The 6,070-nt window shown below is 42.3% G+C and overlaps 1 pseudogene; it reads right to left on the reverse strand.

Annotated features, from left to right (window-relative positions):
• Positions 1 to 1,916: 1,916 nt before the first annotated feature.
• Positions 1,917 to 3,055, reverse strand: LOC144134385 (uncharacterized; annotated as a pseudogene).
• Positions 3,056 to 6,070: the final 3,015 nt, after the last annotated feature.

Genomic DNA, 6,070 nt, shown 5'->3' on the forward strand with positions numbered 1-6,070 from the left:
TTGTGGTACTCCAGATCCAACTGGAGAAGTGAAGGAAGAAGCATTATTAGCGGTGACAAATTGTGAACGATTAGTGAGAAACGAATGCAGCCACCTAAAAACGTTAGGGTCGAGGTTAAGTTTACTAAGTTTAAAAAAAAGCAGTTGATGAGTGACCTTGTCAAACGCCTTTGAGAAATCGAGGAATATGCAGTCGACAACGGAACCCCTGTCGAGGAATGAGTTTAGATCATGTGTGAAGGTTAAAAGCTGTGTTTCGCAAGAAAACCACTTCCGAAATCCATGTTGACTGTCCGTAAAAAAGGCATTAGAATCAAGGAACGATGCAAGGTGAAAGTAAATAACATGCTCCATGATTTTACACTGAATGCTGGTAAGTGAGATGGGTCGATAATTATGCGGGGAATGTTGATCACCAGATTTATGCAAGGGAATCACCTTCCCAACCTTCCAGTCATCAGGTATACATGCTGTTTCAAGAGATTTCTGAAATAGGTTAGAGAGTATTATTGCGCTGTATACTTTGGTTTTAATCAAGAACTTAGAACTAATGTTATCAACACCACATGATGAAGAAACGTTTTGTTTTTCGACTATTTTTTCCACTCCAGCAGGATCAAAGACAATAGAATCCATCAGTAAAAAGTCAGCACTGTTATATGCAGGGGTTACCGAACACTGATTTTTGGAAAAAGCTGAAACGAATACACTGTCGAGAACATTTGCACATTCATTAGGATGAATTAGTTGGTCACTGGAGTCTTTAAGGCTGATGGATGAATTGTCTTTTTTGTTAACTACGCTCCAAAATTGCCTAGGGTTATTTATCAAAAGGGAAGGTAATGTGTCATTGACAAACAAATCTTTGGCATCCTTCAGTGCACTTTTATATTCAAGGGCCGCGGCCTGATAAGCAGTCCAACGTTCTTGGGAACCGGTTAGTTTTGCAGAGCGGAACATGCGTTTTTTCTTATTACGGAGCCGTTTTAACGATTTAGTGAACCATGGTGATTGACGGTTAGAGGTGATGACTAAGCGTGGAACATATATTTTAGTGAGCGCAGCATTCACTCAGCGATCATGAAAGCTTAGCAAGTAATGGTCTAGAAAAACAGACAGTTCAAGGTTAATAGCATCAAAATCAGCATTTTTGTAATCATGGATATATTTACTGTGGTTACGTTGATGGGGAACTGCGCAGGTCAAAGTAAAATGAAGGAGTAGGTGATCACTTAACCCTGGCAAGTATGATATGGGCTGGAAAAATCAGGCGATGTGGTGAGTACCAGATCGAGGATTTTAGACGCAGTAGATGAAATACGAGTTGCCTGCGTTACAAGCTGGGATAAGTTAAAATCACTGCACAAATTCAAGAACATGTCGCATTCACTTGAAAAAGGTTCACAATAAGAACTCAGATTAGACCACACTATGTTGGTGAAATTAAAATCACCCAGTAAGATAAAGGGACTGCTCGGATAACGGACTGTAATCATATGAATGACTTCATGAAGATCGTTTACAAAGGTGGGGAAGGTAGACGGCGGATGATAGCAAACGCCCACTATCAATTTCCTAGAGCATGTGCGAATTTCAACCGGTACAAGTTCAAACGCGCTTACAAAATGGATCGGAAAAGACATAACAGTATCAGCAACAGCTACAAGCACGCCTCCGCCACATCTAGAACCCCTGTCGCACCGATAAATGTTATATCTATTTTTACAGGTAAGAAGTTCACAGCTATCTATCTTCGCCGATAGCCAGGTTTCAGTAAGACATACAATGTCAGCATCGCAAGCATCAATTACAGAACAAAGATCATCTCCTTTAGGTATTATGCTGCGAATATTTGTGAACAAAAAAGAAAATGGGGTAATGGCCGGGGACTTAGTTCCACTGCCCCTCGCGCAGTGCTAATTGGTAACAAGTTGGGTCGGTGGCGCGGAGGCGCTGTGGGTATCATTCGTAGGGTCCTCAGAACGGTTGGTTGGCAACAGGAAAGCGCTTGGGATTTCATGAACGGAGTCATCAGAGTGATTGTAGGAGTAGCATTTATTTTTTATGTAAACCTTATTGAAGCGAAGCTTGAAAGTGAGCGGCTGGGATTTGCCGAATTCGACCAGTTTTTTTCTAGCGTGACGGGTGGCGAAAGAAAAATCCTCGCTAAGCGTAACTTTTTCATCCTTGAGCTTAGAACAGTTAAGCAGTATTCTCTGCTTTACCTTGAAGGATGAAAATTTGGCAATAATTGGTCGACATTTTTCCGATGCGAACCTACCGAGCCTGTGCACTCTATCGATCAAAATTTCAGAGGACGGAATTTCCAAGTAGGATGAAAGAACCTTGACTAGCTCTTCTTCTGGCTGAGCTCAGGACTCTGATTGCACGTCAGGTATGCCATAGAACAGAAGGTTATCGCGTCGCTGCCTGTCTTCAAGTTCAGACAGGCGCGCGCGCAGCTGAGAGTTTTCATTAGAAAGTTGGTCAACTAACTGCTGAAAAGGATGTACTTCCTTCTCGGTTTCGTCAATGGTAACAGTTTTGCGCTCAACATTAGTTAATCTTTTGTTCATTTCACTCAAATCTTCTTCTAACTTCAGCAGGGACTTCTTAAGATCATCAATAGACTTTATGAAAGCCTTTTGGTCCAGTTGCATTTTCGCAGTTCGCGTGTTCAAAGCCTCCAGTATTGCAAACATATCTTCCAACTGCTTAGACTGGACGTCAGGAAGAGAGTCCTGTACCTGATGCCTCGTGTTAGGCCCAGGGTTGAGCTCGACGTCCCCGGACAACGCCAGAAGTTGGTTTACAATATCAAAGCATTCACTGAACACACAAAGCAAAACTCCCGGGCGTGGGAACAGCAACAGGCACACGTCATTAGATTTCTTAGCGTACAGGGAAGTAACAGAACTAACCTGGACGAAGAAGCAGAGCGGATTAGGTGGCCGCATCCTGGTGCTGTTCTCACGCCCACTAAGGGCGCCGGGGGCCCGCCAGCTGTTCATATAGGCAGCAAATGATGTCGCTGTTGATCTGGATCTTTCATGCGATGGAGGGACGGCGATGAAAATCTGCCTGTCTTGAGGGCATGCGGCATCACGTGTCGTTGAAGTGGCAGGGCAGCTTGCTGATCTCATCGGTAGGTGACGATAGCGGCGAATTGCTGAACAGAGCCCATGCCGTAACCTGGACGAAGAAGCAGAGCGGATTAGGTGGCCGCATCCTGGTGCTGTTCTCACGCCCACTAAGGGCGCCGGGGGCCCGCGAGCTGTTCATATAGGCAGCAAATGATGTCGCTGTTGATCTGGATCTTTCATGCGATGGAGGGACGGCGATGAAAATGTGCCTGTCTTGCGGCCATGCGGCATCACAAGTGTCGTTGAAGTGGCAGGGCAGCTTGCTGATCTCATGGGTAGGTGACGATATCGGCGCATTGCTGAACAGATCCCATGCCGTAACCTGGACGAAGAAGCAGAGCGGATTAGGTGGCCGCATCCTGGTGCTGTTCTCACGCCCACTAAAGGCGCCGGGGGCCCGCCAGCTGTTCATATAGGCAGCAAATGATGTCGCTGTTGATCTGGATCTTTCATGCGATGGAGGGACGGCGATGAAAATGTGCCTGTCTTGCGGGCATGCGGCATCACAAGTGTCGTTGAAGTGGCAGGGCAGCTTGCTGATCTGAAATGAAATGAAAAATGAAAAAATCTTTATTTGCCATCAAATACAGATGGGGGGATTGTAGAAAAAAAAGCTGTCCTTGGACAGCTTGACGGGTCCACAATCCCTTATTTTGGCAGAGTGGCGGCAACACGTAACATATTCTTGATATGCAAACATATAATACATATTTAATATGATACAGACTTAGTACTCGTAAACGAAAACAACAGAAAACAAAAAGAACAGAAAACAACAGCGGAACTCACTTCTACAAATCCAGACGAAAGCAACAGCAAGGCTAGATAACATTACATAGAAACCAAATACATCTGCCGGAGGTCCTTGTAGGTTGCTGTGAAAAGGTCAAAACGGATAGAATTATAATAATTCAAAAGCGTTGGTATTGTGTACTTAGGGCACTGTTTCCCGTAACCTGAACGTGACATTAGTACTGACCAATCCTCGAAGTGTCTTGTAAGGTAACTTGGAGTTCTGTCTTGTAATTGGGATAGGTTACGTATATTGTTGATATTCCTGTGGATTTCTTGTTTATATACATGGCTTAAGCGATATCTATAGAGATTGTGAGCTGGAATTACACCAGAGTTGCTAAAAAAAGTTGAGGTGGAAGCAGTATAAGAAGCATTATATGTGTGTCGGAGATACTTTTTCTGTAACAGGTGGATGTGTTCTATATTAGTGGATGTTGTGTTTCCCCATACTAATTGACAATAGTTCCAGTGTGACTGAAAGAGTGAATGATAAAGCAAACGTTTGATGCTTGTGGGAAGGATATACCTTAAACGACCTATTACACCAGTTATTTGACTTATTTTGCTTAGAACATGCTTGACGTGGTAATCCCAGGACATATTTGCGGAAAAGGTGACACCCAGACATTTGAAATTCTCGACTAAAGCGATGCATCGTGAGTTTATTATAATATCTTGATGCTGAGGTATGTGCTTGTTTTTCGGTCTGAACATAATCGCTTTTGTTTTGCTTTCAATTACCTACATTGCATTTACTCTTGACCATTCCTCTAAGGATTTCATTGCACTGTTACATTGTTCAACAAGAAGATTAATATCATTCCCAGCAAAAAAATACTAGTGTCATCTGCATAAATAATAAATTTTGCTTTAGGGTTAATAGTGACGATATCATTCAGATAGAGATTAAAAAGTAAAGGTCCTATAATACTTCCCTGCGGCACTCCACAACTAACAGCTTTAGCTTTCGATGTAAAGGCACCTATTTTCACAACTTGAGTTCTATTGGATAGGTAGGATTTCATAAGAGCTAGTGCCTGTCCTCGTATTCCATACTTACTTAATTTTTCCAGCAAAATGTTATGGTTAACTAAATCGAATGCTTTAGAAAAGTCCACAAAAATGCCAACACCTATGTCTTTGTTTTCAAACGCCGTTAATATATATTCTTTCTGCTCTAGCAACGCTAATTCAACTGATTTGTTTTTACGGAAACCGACCTGGTGTGGTGTTAACAGATTATGTTTTTCAATGAAATTTGCCATCCTCGAATACAAGACTTTTTCAAACAGCTTTGAAAAGATCGGTAAAATGATACCGGCCTGTAATTCCCCAGCTCATTACAATCTCCTTTTTTGTACAGAACAGTAACTTTTGCGCACTGCATTCTCGCTGGGAAAGTTGCTGATTCTAAACACATATTAAAAATGTGGGTGAGGATGGGAGCAATAATATCAATTACATGTTTGATTGGGCGTACTTGAAGACCATCGATGTCACAACTGCTAGAGTTCTTTAAGGCTTGTATAACGGACATGATTTCATCCACTGTTACGGGTTGAAGGTACACTGTGTTGTTAATATAAGTGGAAACGTATTTGCTAGCATGAGAGGATATAGAGGGAGCAGAAGCAATACTAGTGAAAAAATTGTTAAAAGCATCAGCTAGTTCTGCACCGGATAATTCTTTTCCGTCAACTTGTAATTTCAATGAAGGCTTATGCGAGTGACCACGATTAAGGATGGTGTTCAACCTCGACCATAACAGACTGTTTTGACGGCACTCAATATCCAACAAAGATGAATAATATACTGATCGTGCATTTCGCAACATCTTTGTTAGCTTATTACGATGCTTTTTTAAATTGGACAAGATCATCTGCTGATCGCGTATGAAGGAAATGTTGATATAGCTTGTCCCTCGTTTTCATTTCACTCCGTAATTCAGGTGTAAGCCATGGTTTGCGTGTTCTTTTACTTTTTTTTGCGTGTTCTTGACGGGAAACTCTTGTGGTATAGTTGGGTCAGTATATCCATAAACTTATCGTACGCTTCGCTGGCATTTGTGAGATTACCGATCGTGTCCCATTCCACTGACAACAGGGCGTCACGAAAGAAATTCAGTGTTGTGT

This window comes from Amblyomma americanum, chromosome 5, assembly GCF_052857255.1.
Source record: "Amblyomma americanum isolate KBUSLIRL-KWMA chromosome 5, ASM5285725v1, whole genome shotgun sequence".
In the NCBI taxonomy this organism is placed as follows: domain Eukaryota; kingdom Metazoa; phylum Arthropoda; class Arachnida; order Ixodida; family Ixodidae; genus Amblyomma; species Amblyomma americanum.